General features: G+C 40.7%; 1 protein-coding gene across 1 annotated transcript in view; it reads left to right on the forward strand.

Moving 5' to 3' along the window:
* The first annotated feature begins 2,447 nt into the window (after positions 1-2,447).
* The window catches only part of TRPC4 (transient receptor potential cation channel subfamily C member 4), a 167,981-nt gene continuing 151,235 nt past the window's right edge, over positions 2,448-19,193 (forward strand). Inside the window, exon 1 of the mRNA XM_048051366.2 lies at positions 2,448-3,037. The gene's annotated coding sequence lies outside the window, so the exon portion shown is untranslated. The remainder of the gene's footprint in view (positions 3,038-19,193) is intronic.

Genomic DNA, 19,193 nt, shown 5'->3' on the forward strand with positions numbered 1-19,193 from the left:
GTAATTTGGTGTGACACTGTGCACAGATAACGGAAGGCCCAGCCGTGCTGTTACAGCATAACCTCTAAAGCTGCAGTATGTGTTACACATTTCACAGAATATTTAATTTTCTCCCTATACCACTCTCTCCCTGATACAGTACCTACTGCTGAGAAACATTTGGCGCCTAGATACATGCTGGGAATAAAATATACTAACATATATTCAGGACATTGCAAAGATCCAGACACCACTGTCCTGAATCCTGAATAAATTTCTATTTACTTTGTTTTCTTCTGAGTAAGACCGCAGAGATTTTATCTGAACATTAGTTTTATTGGGAATTATAAGCACTGGCAAGACCCACAGGAGACTGCTAATGGGTTATCATATGTAAAATGCCAGAAACCGTAAAGCACATTGATAGTGCCATATTGCTTTCACCCCTGAAAAGAAGAAATGTCATGATACACATAAAAAGGCATAGGAAATACTGTTAATTATAGAGGTATTTGCTAGTGATAAATTAAACACGATACACTCAAAATAGAACTTTGCTTCTCAAGATCTAATAAGGAAATGTGTGGGGAAAAAAATGCTCTGCTCTTGGAAGTGAGCATCAAAAACCTCTGAAAGTTTTGTCTACAATTCTAGTGTGTAGTAATGCAGTCTAATCTCACTAGTGATGATAGCAGCCGATGAATTCATGCACAAGGTGTACAAATACTCCAGTAAGATCTAGATCAGCTCTCAGTAGCAGTTCCAATGTAATCTAAAACAGTGTAGTCTTTTCTGTACTTCACTGCAGATTGTCATTGTCTCTATGGGGTACCTCTACTTCTCTCTCCCTGTCTTTGAATGGATTTGGGGTGTACGACTATGTGTCTGTATATATATAGAGAGATAAACGCTTATATGCATGAGTGTGTACTAGAATGAGTGGATCAGCTTACCAGAGCAGCTGCTTTTGGCATTTGATCTGTACTTGAATCAACACAAGTTGATCTCATGAGTGCAATTAACATCTCTCAGGAAGAGCCAGGCAGAGACCTGTTACAACGTGTCTGGATTGCGCACTACACTGCTCAGTGGCACCAGGCTGTTTTCTGAGGGGCTCCCCAAAGGCGCTATGTTCTGCCAAAATCTTAACAGTAACTAATTTGGGGCACATCTGAAATATGTATCACAGTGGTTCACCCAGGAGCGCTCTGATACAGAGGCTCGGTGCTGCAACCGTGATAGTCCCAGAGCAGAGTTAATCTGGCATTTTCACCGCTCAGCTCCTGCTGAGCAGTGATGCAGAGTGGCTGCATCATCGCTTCCTTTTTCTCTGCTGCCCTTGGAGGTCTGGTGCTTGTACAAATAGCTGCCATCGAAAGCGGTGCATCTGGCAGTTGCTTAACGCTTGCTGTAATGGCATTTCCAGGCGTGTGCTCTTGCCTGCTTCATCAAGCATTTCACGTCTCAGTGTGCTCAGGTCTCCGCTAGAGATGTGGGGTGATGCATTTCACATCATTTCACATTTTTTTGCATCCCCTCTCCCCTCCTTGGACAGCTTTGCCCTGTCTCCTTCCCTCTGCTCCCCTGTGCTTATTTCCCTCTCCGCCTCCTCCCCCGCAACTCCTGCTGTTCCCGGGAGCCCGGGGGTGGAAGATAGCCATCCAGTGCTTCGGGCAAACTCGGGAAACGCTGAAGCGGTGCTTGGTGGTGGTGTATCCCTACGGACAGCAACAGTGTCAGGCCAGAGGCAACCCCCGGCCGGGGCGGTGCAGGCAGGGCCGGGGGGCTGCAGGGGCTGTTGGCCCAGGCCAGGGGTAGGATCCGACACCTGTGGGGCGGCAGGTGCCTGCCGTGCTCCGTGCCTGACCCCAACACGGGGACCGAGCCCCCGAAAAGGTCTCAAATAACTAACTAAATAAATAAATACATTTTTTGATCGTGCTATCTCGGAAACTGGCTCAACACGCTGCGTCTTTTTCGTGCCATTTCTAAGCTCGTGTATGTCCTAATTTTAGGGAAAGGAAAAGTGAGGAAATGGTACCTAGCCTCCCTCTCTCCGCTCTGCTGTTGTGGATCCAGGCTCCGGCTCGGTCCCGCAAGTGCGGGATCCATCAAGTGCGACTCTTGGCCGGCCGGACCCGGCGGTGCCGGGGCAGGGAAAGGGGCAGGGACCCTTCCGGACAGGGCAGCAGCTCGGCGACAGCCCTGCTCGGAGCGGTCCAGGTCTTCCCCAAAGATGCGACAGCAAAGTTTGCAGTTACACCGTCCGGCGCGGTGCTTTCCTCGGCTCACCCATCACGCCCCCACCTCCCGATGGCCCTTTTCCCCTCTCCTCACCCCCCCGGGGGGACACTTCGGCGTGAGAGCAGCCAGGGCTCCGCCGAGAAACGGGGCCGGGGGGGTGCGCAGGAGCGCGGTGCGGCCGCGGGGGGGCGCGGGTGCGGGCGCCGGGGGCCGGCGGGGGCAGCGCCGCGGGGGCGGCGGCGGCGGCGGGAGGGGTCCCCCGGAGGCAAACGGTGCCGCCGGCCGAGGAGAGAGCGCCGAGGAGGGAAAGTCCCGGTGTCTGCCCCTCCGTGGTCTCCTCGCCTTCATTCCTGCGCCTTTCCTCCCGCCCCACGCCTCGCAGAGCTGCGCTCCGGGGGGGGGGGGGAAGGAATAGTCGCGTCGGAAGGAGCGGGGACTTTTTGCAGGCAGCATGAGGCTCTCCGAGGCGGTGAGGAGATGCCGCACTGAGGAGCCGGGGATGAAGCTGCCTCTCATCTGTTGCACCGGTGCCGGGCGGCTGTCGCGGTCCCCTGGGCTGGGGGTGATGGAGACCCTCTAACTCGTGGGCGTGAGTCCGAGCGTCTGAGCGTGGGGGCAAAGATGAAGAAAATAAAGTAAGAAAAATAATGGGGGAAAGTGGCTGAGGCGGACGAGAGCCAGTGAACTAAAAAGAACACCTCTTAAAGGGATTTAACTTACAAAAAGGATTGAGAAGGGTACTGCCGAGGGAAAATGTGACCTGTTAAAGCTGTTGAAGGAAGATGCCGGCTGTCAACGCATGCACCTAAACCAAGTAAGTTCTCGTTAACTTTGTTATATTTTCCTTCTGAATCTTGAATTCCCTTCTTGTCCTTCTACCATAAATAAATAAATAAAAGTCCCCAGGACGGTCTGAGCCAACTTTTGCGCCGGCACAAGCACTGAACGATATTGCGCACCTCCTTGGTCACAGCCCAAGGGAGAATTAGGACCCTTTTCTTTCCCCTGTACATAATAAAGGTGTTTTTTTGTCTCGCAGCCACCACCGTGGGAAGCGGCATCCCTCGGTGGCTGGGTGAAGTGTGACACCTGCAGGACAGCTGAGCGCCCGGGGGCCTGGGGATGCCGGGCAGAGAGAGGGCAGGGGACGGCTCCCCGGCGGCTCAGAGCTGGACGAAGTCCCGCATTTGTCCCCGGCTCCGGGCAAAAAGCGAGGGAGGCTGCAATGGGAGGTTCCCGGCCCCCCGAGGGGACCTCGCTCCCCGCAGAGAGCCGCGGTGCAGCCCGCAGGGAGCTTACTGGAAAGGTTGAGGTCGTCCTGCCGGGAAGGATCTCCTGCCTGGAGGATGGAGAAATGCGAGGTAGATAGGAGAGGAGCATGATAAAGCTCCTGGTGGGATTTATCCGTGAGTTAGGTTTACATTTGCAAGGTGCTCGCTGTTGGAGCGACAGGACAGAGGCCGTAGTCTTGTTGGAAAGAAGCAGCTGATGCCCTGGAACCGTAAACGCCGACAGAAAATTACACTCTACAAAAAGGCAGATTTGCAAAAATCGCTGCTATTGGAGAAACCTGCAGTCTTTTTAATCTAATATATTTCCCCGTTTTTACAAGGAAATGTCATTTATCCACTTTTGTTTTACTGGACTCTGTTGAGTGATTTCCTGTTAGCATGGCAACCAAAAATTACATTTATCGAAGCATGCCTCAAAAGTGAGATGGCTCTACCAGTCCTAAAACACCTTTTAGGTGAAAGTAAATAAACCCACTTTCCAGTCTCTGCCTTTCTTCCCCAGAACAGGCACTCCTGAAAAAATGGGTGAAAAGATGATAAAATGGAAATTGCATCTTGATTTCATTTAAGGAAGCAACACTTCTTTTTACAAGAATCAGTTCACGTATAGATTTTCTGTAGCATACAGCAAGCACGGAATGGGAAATAGTCATTTTTAAGTCCTACATGCTAGATTAATGCCAACATTAGAGCACTTTTGAACACAATCTACTTGAAATTTGAAATGTAACTGTACTGCAGTGACATAGCACGTTTCAGTGTTTATGCTTCTTTTTCAAAACCCAGACCTTGATAGCTTAGCAAGGTTACTTATGGAAATATATAGATTTTTCTATGATTTTACCTCATTCACATAAGCAAGAATTTTACATACAGAGAAGCCAAACACGAGTGACACTACTTTACAACTGTCTTGGAATAGCAAATTCTGGATTTACAGAGGACCTAAGTTTACACCACTTCTTCAGGCAGGACTCGAAAATAGTCCTTTAATATCAAAACACCTGAAACTTTCATGACACTCTCATGTTTTTCTTTTGGTGTTACCTTCTATACTGAAAAAAAAAAAAAAAAAAAAAAAAGTTGTTTTTGCACAAGGATGAGGTTTCTTACTACAGTTTTTGGTTTTCTTCTGTTGTTCAGACTTCGGAACAGATGAGGCTGTATTTGGAAACAGCAAAGCATAAACATGCTTGTCTTTTAAATTTAACTTCAGCCACTTATTCTGACACTATATATAGTAGTCAATGCACTTAAAATAGCTCCAGAAAAAAATCTCATTTCTTCTTATCTCATCTTATTTAAAGCCAAATACTGCTAGTTGAAATTTATGTCAGTTGAGGTCACTCCAGATCTGGTATGATTTTGCTTCTTTTTGAGTATGCCCACTGCAAATACCGGGTCCTGATCAACGTAGCTCCACTCTTGGTGGAAGTGGATTTGCATTAATCCAGCATGGAAAGCCCATCAAGTTTATACTGGAGGACACATGTAGAGAAAACTACTAAGAGATTAGTTTTCAGCTTTGTGTATGTGTGTATTTTGCCTTAGGTGACAAGCAAAAATGAACATGACAGCGCCTCCTAACACCTGAGACCCTTCTCCATGCCAGTACACTGTTTGATCTGTCAGTTTTTTTCTGGGACGTGATTCATTGCAGTGAGGGGGCAAAATCAACAGGGAAAATCTTGTGTAGCATCTCTGCCTGATCTGCTACATTGGTGATTCTGGTAATCAGTGCTAAAAAGGACTGAATTCCTTTTCAAAATGATGAGTAAGTCAGCATGACTTGTCTTATGGAAAGGCAACGTAGAAGCAGGAAGAAAAGACAACCTATTTCAAGAAAAAGCAGATAAAAATATAGAAAGCATTGTTCTACTGAGATAATTTATTGGCTTTATGTATGTCAGATTTATCATTACCTTTTCTGTTCAGGTTTAAGGTGTATCGGGTTATAGTATGGTTATTTTATCAAGCATAATATTTTAAATTACTGAATTCATGTTGAAGATAAAACATCATTCATAAACCAGTTCTCCATTACCATGTTTGTTTCAACAAACAAAATTCCAGGAACTATCTGCTTAAGAAGCCCTGATTCCACTGAGGAAGATAAAAGACAGAGATGTGCCCTTACTCCAATTTTAAGTACTGGGGCATAGCATTAGTATAACACCAGCAACAAGGGTGCCAGGATCTTCATGCCTGTTGAGATTTGCTGCTGGAAAATAAATTCACATGATTAAAAAGATATTAATTGTTTTAGTTTATACAGTGAAAAAAGAGAAAGGCTGAACAAATTGAGTCTTCTTTTTGTAACAGATATCCATGCAAAAATCATTCATAGGTGCATTAGCTCTCTGTCAAATAGACTTTGAAAATGGTAAAGAGCAATGGTAATTGCTTTGCACAGTGAAGTTTACAAAGGAATTAAAGGATTTTAGTGTGCTGAACAAACAAAAAAAATATAATGCACCTTTTAAAATAAATCATTCTAACTTTTTTCTTAGGGCTGTTTTTTTTTTCTCCTTTTCATTTTATTTTTTAAATTTCTGTTTTATTCTCAACCACTTATTTCTAAAATAGGTAGTGACTGGTGTGGGACAAGAATTGAAAGGAACCTTCAATAAAAATTATATTTTTTTTACAGCTAAGCTATTTTTTTCAGTGACTGTGGGCTGAAGGAGGACAGGAAAAACTACTTCAGTTTGGGTGAATTTTACATGTATCAGGGAGTTTGAACCAGTCAAATTCAACCTGTAAAGTCTATGGCAACTTCTGCAATTGCTTGGTCATTGATTGAGCCTGTTCTGGATACACTCACCTGAAGAGCTTCTCTCATCCATGTACATGTCAGATGAACCATTTGAATATTATGGCAATAATATTATCTGGTATATTATGTAACACGTAGAGAGGGAAACAATAGATGGAGAAAGAGTTTCTCCTGGGATTTTCTGAAACAAATATTATGGGTTATTCCAGGGATACTTCCCACATACTGTGGAAAGCTTCTGAGGAGCAAACAGCCCTCCACAAGAAGGCAAAGGCCCCATCCTATCAGTTGTGCATAGATGGTTGGTGAGCAGCCAAGCCTTGCGGTGGTGCCCTTGCACTCTTCCAGTCCTACCTCAACACATGCTTGTTTTCCATGCATGTGCCTGACGCATAAGTTCTTTTTTTTTTTTTTTTTTTTTATGTGATTCCTTCTAATACCAGTTTTAAGAAACATCCTTATTGGCTCAGAGAAACGTAAAATTCATGCTATCTACACTCTCACTTAAGATCAGACAGGAAAAACAGTTCTATGGGCTCTTGCCCCTTGTGCCCTTGTGCCAGTTAGTCATGCAATGTGCATTTCAGTTGCCGATACAGAAGTACATCCTATCCTTTCAGTTGACTTAAGGTATGTTCCCTGACTGCCTACTGCCTCTTATTCTAGGAGGACACCAGTCTCTTATAGGTCATGTACCACACAGGCCAGCCTTTTGTGGTTACTTCTGATACCCTGAACTGATGCCTGAATTGACATGAAATACTTGTGTGTTGGCTACCGAATCCTTTCTCTCCTGGAGAAAGAAAGGCAGAAGACAAGAGTAAGCCATCCTCTGTACTTTTACATCTCCTTTGGAACAGAAAAAAAAAATCCTCCGGGAGTGTCTACCTCTCTTTGCTCACTATGCAGAACTGAGATAAGAAACCTGCCTTCTTAAGCTGGGTTAGCTGAATCCCAGCTGTGTAGGGTGTACTGTGATAGTATAGCATGAAGATTGCTATAAGCAAACTAAAATGCAGGTGAAAAATAAAAGACATGCACATACATACACCAAACTGCTACGCTAACTTTGAAACAACCTGTAAATAGTGTGAATTTATGACTACTTGTTGGATGTACACTTCCGAAAGGTTGCCACCTACTACCTCTGCAACCCATTTTCCTTACAGAGGATTCTTCAAAACATCATCTTATGCAAACTGTCAATAGCAACCTAAAACTTCTATCACTTTTTGGCTCGATGTCTGGTCTTATGTCCATCATAAAGAGGTAGCAACAGTCGAGAGAGACAATGATACTCTCTGTGATGGCCAAGTATCAGGGAAGATTACTAACCCAGGCCATAAGGCATGAGAGGAGCATCAGTGCAACTCTGCATTTACCCTCCCGAAAAAATATATGTGAAGCTGGCCTGGCCTGAGAGCCTGGGAGCTCCTTACAAGATGTGGGCATTCTGCCAGTAAGGACCTTCCTACGGTAGGTTCTGTGTTGGATTGACTGAAAATTCAATCTGCTCACTTTAACCATCATTTAATCAAAGTACCCGCTCACATCACAGGAAGTTAGCAATCCTAGGAAAATCAATGCAGTCTTCTGTTCATTAGATTAATGGACAGGCTTTTGCCTGTGTTCCTTTTGTGTTTCCATAAATCAGGAGAATACTAAAGGATATTTTTTTGAAGATTAAAACTGTAGTATTCCACAGCATAGAGACTGTCTTTAGTGGATTGGCAGTCTAATGTCAGACCTAAGTGTACTGGACTAAGAAGAGAGAGCACCAAATTTATTTCCAAGGAAAATTACATTGTTTTCTGAAATCAAACATTACATTTATTGGAAAAATTGAAATGCTTTAAATATAGTCTTTCCATTTTAAAAACTACAAACAATCAATTTAATTTTTGAGTAAAGGAATCGACAATAGGGTTGTAGCAGAAGATACAGGGTCATTTTATGTCTGATTTAAGATTAGCCCCAGTAAATTTGTATATTGTGATCTATGTCAAAGATATGTTTGCTGACAGGTCCTGGAAAGTGCCAAAAAGGGATTTTTGCACCAAAAATTGGATTCATTTCACCTAGCCACTACAAATTTGATTGCCATTTGTAAACCAACCATCTATGTTCCTTGTATAGTCACTGGAGAGATACAGAAACTTCCAGTGGACAAACTAGTCCATCTAATTCATACACCTGTAATAGAGTGGAAGGAATTGCTCTCTGCAGGTATATATTGTTTCTGATGTTGGATTTCATACAGCTAAAGTTATGTGAGATGATTTTTTCCCTAATGGTATCAAAGGAAAATAAAACCCACATTCAGAGGGGCCAGAAAATCAGTGTCTTTTTAATTCTGAAGTATCTCAAGGTCCTACTGACCTTCATGGTACAGATGCAGACATCTTAGCATTAACTAGATGACTCCACCATGGTAAATGAATTCAAATATCCTGTTGTCTGTTCCAAGAGTTTTTAACAATTTGTGGTTTGGTTAAATATCTGAAATACATCTTGTAGTTGTGCCAAGGGAAATGGGAGTGTCAACTGGACCTTTGTAAAGGGAGAACACACAGTTCTGGGTGCTCACAGCCTGCTTCCTGTGAGTGCAAGATGTCTCTCTTCCAGAGAGCACATTCTGCTTCTGCAGAGCAAAGGAAAGCAAGGATAGATTCTTCTTAAATGCTCTCAACATTGCTATTTCTACAGTGAACCATAGTGAAATGAATACATAATTACAATGAAAACTATATTTCAGAGATGATAACATTGTTTGAATCTCTGTTCTTGTAGATATGTTTGTTATTAGCAAAACACTTCAAAATAAATCCTCCTGTTACGCTTCAGCGCTGACTGCTGCATATACCCAGCTTATCTTCTACTGGAAAATAACTAAAATATCCCATTTGTATTTTGCTTATACTGAGAACATTTTATTTTAAATTGGGAGAGATGTTTACCTTTCTTTTTTTTTTTTTATGGTAATTACTTAAAGTGATTGGACCTGCAGTAAATCCCTTGAATTTTGTGCTGGCATGGTGAGTTTGTTTTTAAAATATATTTTGTTTTATAGCACATTTGTACCTGCAAAAACTACTGCCACCAGTTTCAAAAGCATACACTTTCACTATGGTGGCTTTAACTATCTAGTAGATACCATACAGAAGGGATTTTGGCCATGAATGAAACCAAAACCAAGTTGCCTAGAGACTGTTCTCTAGTTTTCCTTATGCATCTTAGCTACGAAGTTGACATTCCAAAACCAATAACTGCTTGTCTTTGAATGTATTTAGACACTTTAACATTAAACATGACAGACTTTGTAGGCTGTGGAAGGAACCTAGTAACTTTGTAGGGTGATTGATGTGACCTGTCTTGAAGGTTAATTGTCCTGTGCAGGGCAATGCATTTCTTCCCGTTACTAACAAAGGAGGATTGGGATGACAAACCAACTTTGTATGTCTATTTTTTGGATTCCTAGGCTAGCAAATACTAATCTCACCTTTTTTCTTGAAATGTTTTTGATCAAAATACTTCTTAATGGCACATAATGATTAATAAAGCTTCATAACAATAATATAAAGAATATACTAGTATTTTAAAAACTGATCAGGAAGCTAACACACAAGGCACTGAGGTCACGTTGCAGATTGATGGCATAGGTACTTAGTCCTTAGTTTGTACTTGGTCTTGTGCTATAACTACTCTTCTCTTTTTTTTTTTTTTTTCCTTGTGCAGAGCAATTACAAAAGCATATTTTGGTCTGCACACTTACATAAAAACATTTTATTTATGATTGTTTAACTTAGAGATATTAACTTTGAACATATTTGTTTATGGACTGAAGCCAGTTGTACCAAATACGGAAGTGATTTGAGATGATTAAGTACATTTATCACCACAGTATCTTCATGTATAACTAAACTTCCTTATACTTATTACTTTTTTTTTTTTTTTAATCTCTTTTTTGAGGATTTGTTTCTTCCACAATACTTAAAACAAGGGCTCTGACCAAAGGTTTGAATCTCCCCTCTTCTGAGAGCACCTTTGTCCACAGGGACAAAGTAGAGGATGCTTGGTGAGCTAGGTTGCATTTCAGTGGTCAGGTATTTGTCCAACCTGAGAGCTTGCACTGCCTGATCTAACTGACACACTAGATTTTATAAGGGTGGGTCAGGATAAAAGAAGTATTTTTCTCTCACTGTCAAAATGCTTCCTCTTCACCCACTTACTAGGAACCACCTGCTTTTCACAACTGCTTCTGCTGGCTTCAGGCCCATTGGGAACTTTCCTCTATTTGAAGAATTCCTTTGGGTTAACTGCGGACAAGGATCTAGTTTTTTAGATTTTAATAATTAAAAAAAATGTCCAAGCATGAGATAGGGTCTGGATGAAAGCCTTTTAATCCTCCCTCATCACATGCTGTTTCCTTGTTAGGGCCATTGGTGAAGCACCACGTTGTTTTACTGATGTCTTCTTACTGATGTGCCTTTGATCTTTTGCCCTTGCCCCTTTTTAATGTCAGATTTCCCACCCACTCGCTCATTATGTTAAGTCCAGAAATTGTAGTTGAATTCTTAGTGACGCTGAAGTGGATTTCATTTTGGCTTTAGCGTCACCAAGCACGAGACTCTGGGATGTAACCAGCCACCCAAGCCATTAGGACAACAGTACCCATGTGTGTGCCTGCAGTGTCTGTCCGATGAGATACGTGCAAGGACCTCTTTACCTGGTCAGTCCTCAAAGCATCTGTAGTTCTTTAAGACACTGCTAGTAACACCCAAGGAACCAGTAACGTTGCACAGAGTATCCTGCACTACCTAAAGTCCACATTTCAGGGTCCTTACTTTCAGGAATAATCATTGCTGATGTGGTAACATCATTGTGGTAATCATTGCTTCTCAGTGGTAACATACAACTACACTTGTCCTTTAAACAAGGTTTTACTTACTTTGGACAAAGTAGCAAGTGCATGAATGAGGCTTCAAGGAAGAAAGAAATAAGCCTACATTTCAAAACAATAACAGACAAAACAGTTTTCATTTCAAAGCAGTCATATATATATACATATACATATATATAAAAAAAAAAAAAAAGACAGTGAAGAATGTTGAGACACTAGCACATTCAAATAGGTCATCTCTTGCTCATATTCTCCATGATATTCCCATTGATAGATAGATAATAGACATCTTTCAAGGCTTGATTTCCTTCTGGAAATATACGTGTTTGGTAAACAAGTATTCTAGGACAAAATGACACTTCAGTCATCTTCCATTAGTGCTTTCTTGCTTAACTCAATGTTTACTGTTATTTTAACACTTTCCTTAAAACCTTTTTCTTAAAAACAAATTCTGCAATAAGAATTACCTACATGAGTCAACAGCTCAAAATAGTTAAGTTTATGGTCAGCATGCAACAGATTTTAAGAAATAAAATGCTCCATGTGTTTTGCAATTAAGGTCTTGATTCAAGGAACTTTAAAGAAGTCTTGGTATTCTACTGATAACAATGCTTCATAGGGTGCTTCTTGTTAAGTGTTCACTTTATTCCTTTCCTCAGTATGAGACATTTGACTGAATATAGGCCTAAGTGGTACAATTTGAAAGATCAAGTGAATATTTTCTATATTATAACAAAGAAAATATTAGTATTATATTAATCTGTTATGGAGAATCCAGCATAAATTTAAGAATTTCACATGCAATGTAATTATGGTAAAGATGTTTCTAATCTGCATGTTGGCATTTTTCTGTGGAAAGATTACTTTGATTCACAGAGATATGATTTTTTTCCATTTGTTTTTGTTTTTGGCATTTTTTTTCCATTCCTTTATCACAAATGTCTGAGAAAACTCCTATTATTTTCATTTTTATTGTATGGGTAGCTGTGATTTAACAAGTCCATTTTGTAGCCAAAGATGCCATATTCAAAAAAATTTTTAGCAGCTTTTGCATATCATAAAGTTTCCTAAAATCCCACAATCTACCTGCTCTTCTATTTATTTGCTTACTTATTTGCTCTAAATTGCAATTGTGTGCACTGTTTGGGGTGAAGAATATGAAAACAACAGGTTAATTAAAATTATGATAATAGTAAAATTCCTTTGAAATTCTAGCTCCCTATTGTGAAAGTCTATGAAATACAAAATGAAACAATTGTGTCTTCTCATCAGTCATACATGCATTGGTTTAGACAGAAGATGTTATTTCAAAAATTTGCCCCCTTGGTTCCAAGAGAATTATAATACTCTGGCAGTTTCTTGTTTCTTCTCAATAATTCATCAGTTTATAAAAAATAAATTGGGTCTCATTCTCCATTCCAGTGCAGCCAATGCAGTTACAAGCTGGGGAGAACCTACTCTAAAAACTTGCTGCTGCAGAGTGTTTTAGAAAAGCATGTAGGCCTAAAACACTCATCTATTTGCCGTCATTGTTACCACCTATGGTTGCAACCCACACAACTACCATGTGTAATGGGGGGAGGGCTTGCAACCATTCTGTCATTTCATTCTCTATCTAAATTCTTTTTTTTCTTTCTTTCTTTTTTTTTTTTTTTTTTGCAGTTCACATTGAATCTTTTACTGGAGGGAAGCAGTGAATCTTCTCTTTACATATACAGACATAGTTGACAAGAACTAGAATCTCACTGTATCTGATTATAAGAATCCCTGCATTTTTCTGTTGCTGGTAAATTAATTTTAAGAAACCAAATTAAACAGATGATGACACCTGTAATTTTTAAAACAATCTTTTTTTATTTTTTTTTTTTTTAATGGTTTCTAGAACATTCAGGAACCATTCTGAACAGTTTTTGTTAGCATCACTAGAAAACTGGTTGCTAGTTCAAGATTATGGCATATCAAAGCAACAAATCAGTCTTGGAAGTCTCAGTTATAAGCAAAATTCTAATGTACTCTTACATATTCAATACATTCAAGCTGTTATTCATAATTCCAGTAAATGACATATATTTCACTGAACATAAGGAAACACAGTTTTCAGTTAATGTTTTATCTATTTATGTCAACTATGAAACCAGGTGCTGTGTAATGTAGGAATCATCAAGGTTTTTGTTCAGTTTCCCCAACTTTGCTTTATGTCTTGTGATATCTCAATAACTATCCACAGTAATAGCTCAAAACATTGCGATAAAATTAATTTCCAGTGTGGAGATTCCATTAGGAATGGAATATTTTATGGGAAGTACAAGCAATTATGTTTATAGTTTGAGTATTTTGAAGGAAACGGTAGTGTCTACATCTATAATCTGAAAGATTTACAGATTTATGGATGTCCAAATCTTATTCTGTGCCAAAATATGCTTATAGATATTTATGTATGTGCAAGTACATTTGTACATTATACACATATATCTATATATACACACATAACAGAAAAACACATACATAAGTTTACATATGCATAGATATTTATGTGCACTATGTGCTTTCCTTTTACTGGGACACGTTAAAAGTTAATTTTTGCTCCTGCAAGTGAAAGAGAAGATCTATCCTGAGGTCCATAACATAACCTATTGAAGTATCTCTCTGTCTTGTGTGTGCACATGCAGAAAGCTATCTGTATCTTGTTGGCTGGGAATATTTAACTCTCTCTGCACTGGCTTATATGATTTAAATGATAAGTGTTTAAGTCAAGTTCTTGGCCAACTGTAGTTTAATTTCCCCCACAAGCAAATAAGGGCTGTAAATTTAACTATAGTGGCAACCTACCAGGGTATGGAAAATTAATAGTAGTCCAGAGACATTTTCTTTCCTTACAAGTTTAGAAACTCCCAGGAGACAGAGGCTTCTTTAACAGCCAGCAACTTCTGGGCATGGAGCTGACAGCCCTGACACTGTGCTAACAGTCACAGCTTCTACTAGGGAATGTCTTTCCTAAATCTGGTAGCAAAAACAGCTTGACTAAGATGGAGCCAGTATTTTTCATTTTGTTTATTATCAAGAAGGATTTTTTTCTAGACTTTTATGTAAAAATAATAACTCACACATTTAAAAACACAGCAATCTATTAATCACATCCATGTAAATCTAGCAACAACATTTTTAACCGTACAATCCTAATGTGAACTGTACAGCGCAGCTGTTAAGGAAAGGTTTTGAAAGCAGACAGGATACTCTCATGCTATGCAGCTTCAAACTTCCTCAGAATCCTGCTTCTGAGATTGGAGACCACAGTGTGCATGATGTAAAAGGAAAAAGTGATCCTTCATCATCCTGCTGGTTGTTTCACAGAGGTGTTGCAATGGCAGATGCCTGGGAGCTGTGTTTTCTGATCTTCTGTACTCACGGGTAAGAACTGTAATGAGAATAGAGAAGGAGGATACAGGATACAATGAGAAAGGGAATTTTAGAGTAAGCAGTGTGTATCATCTAAGCCAATGCAGAAAATGACAGCCTGGCCCAATAGTTTCAACCCCCCTGTGACATGCACCTGAGTATGGTCCTTGTCAATTTGTTCAGACTAGCAGTTACTTGAAATATCTAATAAATCACCTTCTCCAGTGTAACCAGAAACACATAGCTGATATTCCAACTTGTTTACTTAGACTTCTTGATCATCCCTGTATTCACCTATCTATAGAACACTGAATAAGCGGTACTCTTTTTGCATGGGTCTATGAAGTAGCTGTGCAGAGTGATCGAGTGTAAGGGGCTGAAGAGGACAAAACCAGACAATTCCTCTGACTTGTCTATATAACACTGTTGGAGTTAGTCACAAACTCACCCATAGCAATTACTTTTCAGATCTTGATATCATGCTTTAAAAAATATTTAAAAGTTTTCCGAACTGTGGCACAGAAAGGTTAAACGACTTCTGACTCATTAATATACCATCCATAGATAGTATTTCCTTTGAATGCTAGCTAATAACTTATACAGTGGAACTGGTAACTTCAAGTTAGAGTAATTGCTAATACCAAAACAAAATGGATTAAATGTAAAGATTTGGCTTGGGCTGCCAGATTAGAAACAGAATGATAGCCAAAAGTAGTTTGCAAAACAGAACTGCTGGTTCAAGGGAAGTCAGTTGCAGCTGTTCTGAATAACATAGATAAAGCACAGACTGACTTTTGCTCAGGTCTATAAAGAAGGCTCTTTTCATCATTATTAGGGAAGTAGATTTTCAGACATATATTCAGAGTGTTTTCTCTCCTTTAATATTGTATCACTTTTGTCCTTATTGTTCATAATCATATATTCAATTTTTAATCATTATAATAATTGTCCTGTGTCTCATCAAACAAAACACAAGAGCTCTATCCCAATGTTGGAACACAAAGTGACACTGAGAGCATTGGGATTCTTCCTTCATCTGTCTAAATAAACCTCGAATGCCAGTGCAAAGAAACTGAAAAGCACTCTTCAGGGGCAAATCATCATCTCCAAATATACTAGAGGCTGAAACAACCTCTGGAAGTCCCTTAGTGAGTGACAGATCTTAAGTTGTCTTAGCTTAACATCTCCGGAGTTCTGACAATGAAGCTGTTCCTAATCAGAGGTCTGAAGTTGCAAAGTGTGACAACTGTCATCTTCACTTCTCCCATCTTCCTCCATTGTCTTTCTAGGTTTCAGTATTTGTCAGAAACATGACTGAAATAATACAAATAAATGCAAGCATCCTCAAGTGTTCTATATTGCTGAAAACAAGAAGAGGAAATTTCCAGAATTTCTACATCACATTATATATCTATATCTATATATAGAGAGATAGATAGATAGATAAATTGGAAATTAATTGATACAGGATTACAGTTATCAAATGGATTAGAGATGAAAATAGAAAGCAGTAGTAATTAAGACTAACTTAAAAGAAGGTTTAACAGCTGTTCAATTCCAAACAATTAAGAGACTGTTTAAATAAAGCACAAAGAATAGGAGGAAGCATGCCAGGGAACAGAAAAATACTGAAGAGATTTGGAAGAGGTTTTAAGAGTAGAAAAGATGTGGTTTGTTGAAGAGGAAAAAGATGGCTTGAAGTAGAAGATTAAAAGATTGAGTGGTAACACTAAAGCCAGATCACAGTGAGTCAAAAAGCGAAGAAAAACACTAGCTCTGTCATTTGCTAGTGTAGATGACAGTGAAATAGGTAGTAGTAATTTAACAGTAGATTTTAGGGTGTACGGTAGCCAGAGCTATTCGACTGCAATTGTAATGTAGCAGTATTGTTGTTATACTTACATACATGCATGTCTTCATAGTTTTCTGATCTATAACATCTGGCACATTTAAACAGAAATCATAGATTCATGAATTAATTTGTCATTTCCTTAACCACAGTCGTACAAAAATTTCTTCCATGCATTGAGTAATCTCCTACCCAGCTAAGTCAAAGTTTGCTTTACCAGTGACTTCAGCTGTGACGTTACTTCAACTACTGAGTAGTCCTATGGCCTTTGATATTTTAGAAGCAATAAAGATTGAAAGATAGTATGAATGGTGAGTCAGGCTGGCTCACTGGAGTGTTGGCATTTGAGGATGGAACATGTTACCATATATCATTTTGGAGATTTCACATTAAAGAAATCAAAGGGTAGACAAGAATGTACTTGAAATTGCCTGGGAAAGCAAAAAGGAAAACAAACATGATAATATCACTACAGCCTTAAATAACATTATATGAGTGACACCAAAAGTCAGCTATGTAGTATCATGGTGTGGTGGTTTCAAACTGATAGGCAGCTAAGCTCCACCATACTGCTCTCTTGCTCTCACTCCTCAAAAGAACAGGAGGAGAAAATATGATGAAAAAAAGGCTCATGGATTGAGACTACCATACAGGGAGATGACTCACCAATTACCATCATGGGCAAAACAGACTCAGCATAGGAAGATAAATGTAATTTATTATCTATTGATAACAGACTAAAAGTAAACTTAAAACACCTTCCCCCCCTCATCAATCCTCTTCTACTTCCTCCTCCCCCCCAAGCAGCACAAGGGAACAGGGTCAGTCCCTGACGCTTCGTCTCTGCCTCTCCTTCACGGTCACTCTCTGCCCCTGCTCCACGTGGGGTCCCTCCCACGGGATGCCGTCCTTCCCGAAATGATCCTGCAGGGCTGCCCACAGGCAGCAACTCTTCAAGAACTGTTCCAACATGGCTCCGTACCACGGGGTCCATCTGTCAGGAATGGACTACTCCAGCATGGGTCCCCCACAGGCAGCAGCTTACATCAGACCTCCTGCTCCACCGTGGGCTCCTCGTCAACAAGCTATACCTCTGTCCTGGAGTCTGCTCCTGTGAGAGATTTCCATGGGCTGCAGCCTCCTTCAGGTCAGCTCCACCTGCTCATTATGCTGATGTTCTTCAGTTCTTGGACATGTGAACATGTGTATTTCATACTTTTACATCAATGCTTTCCACTCAGGCGGCAATGTCTTGCCACAATACACTACACTCCCTGATAATGAGTCTCTCTCCAGCTTTCTTGTAGACACCCTTAGGCCCCACTCTAGAAATACAGAGGGGTTCTGGCCCTTGGTAACTTGTTGACATTAGGGTACTCTGTGTGCAGGTTGTGAGAAACAATCTGTAGCCAATAACACAGGCTCGGGAGAGGATCTCAGTGAAGTAGCATTTTTACTCACAATTGTAATGGTGGGCGTCCTGCAAGAAGGAGCACCCAGCACAAGTATATCATAACCTTATATTCTGTATTACCCAACACTTGATTCTTCCCGTTTCCTAATTGGCTGAGTACTACTTATTTTGGGACAATGGGACCTTCCCCTTTTCTACTTAACATACTCCCCACTGTTATGCCACTGTTATGCCTGCACAATCACTTTTGAATATACAAGTTTAGTGGAATTTTCCACTGCAAAAACACACATTTATTTCTCAAAATTTGTCCACTACGGCCTTGTACTCCTGTGGGTCTGATGTGCCAGGTCATCAGATCCACACAGTCCAATAAATCTGGTTGTCCCTTTCTTCTACCTGTCCAGAGGCAAGGTCCCTCTAGTCCTGATCATAGTATCCATCACTTAATTCTTTCAAATGTGAAACAGAAGTCCCTTCCTAAGGGTCAGCAGTAAGATGAGCCCTTCTGCTCCTTCTGGAAAACTTCCCAATAGAAACTGGAGCATTAATTTTCCTAGAAGAACACCTTTTGGCTGCTATTTTTCCTTGCAGTTCACATACCCAAGCTTCTAGGGTCAAGGTGTGTTTGCCATTCCACTTCCTCATGTCCTCCTTATGGCCACTCAGATAAAACCACAGGGTGCAATGTGGTGTACATCCACAGTATCCTTTTCCTTGAGCAGAAAAGCACTGTCTCTTAAAAGCTGAGGTACTGGTCCATATAGGTGAGGAGAAAAATCTATGGTCTTCAAGCTGCTGAACCTGTTGGGACAGTTTCTCCACAACTGAGCTGCAGGCCTATAGCAGAGAAAAGAGATATTTGTATTGAAAGAATTGGCTGACCACTAAGTCCACTGTTGGTTCCTCTGTATCTTTCCGGCCCTTTGCTGCCACTGGCATATGAGGATGGTCTGCTCTGTACAAACTTCCACCATGTGGACCGCATGCACTGGATCTTTGGATACCTGCTTGTCATCCATTTCACTATAAATCACCTCAAGCACAGCTATCTCACTCAGGCACTGGATATCTTTCTCCATGGTGGTCCACTTGCCTGGGAAACGTATAACATCTTCCTCGAAGGGTTACCAGTCCTTCATGCCTAACAGGAGGTGCCTCCAGAGTCAGAGGACTGGTGTCCCTTTCTCAATCGCTTTGTCAACGGTCACTTCCCTAGAGAGGGATCCCAGCTGCTTGGCTTCTCCATCCTCTAAGTCCTGGCAACTGGCCCCATTATCCCACCATTGGAACAGCAAGGTGACAATGTGTTCACCTGGGTGATGGCTGAAATGTTTTGCATA

Source organism: Anser cygnoides, chromosome 1 (genome assembly GCF_040182565.1).
Source record: "Anser cygnoides isolate HZ-2024a breed goose chromosome 1, Taihu_goose_T2T_genome, whole genome shotgun sequence".
Classification (NCBI taxonomy): Eukaryota; Metazoa; Chordata; class Aves; order Anseriformes; family Anatidae; genus Anser; species Anser cygnoides.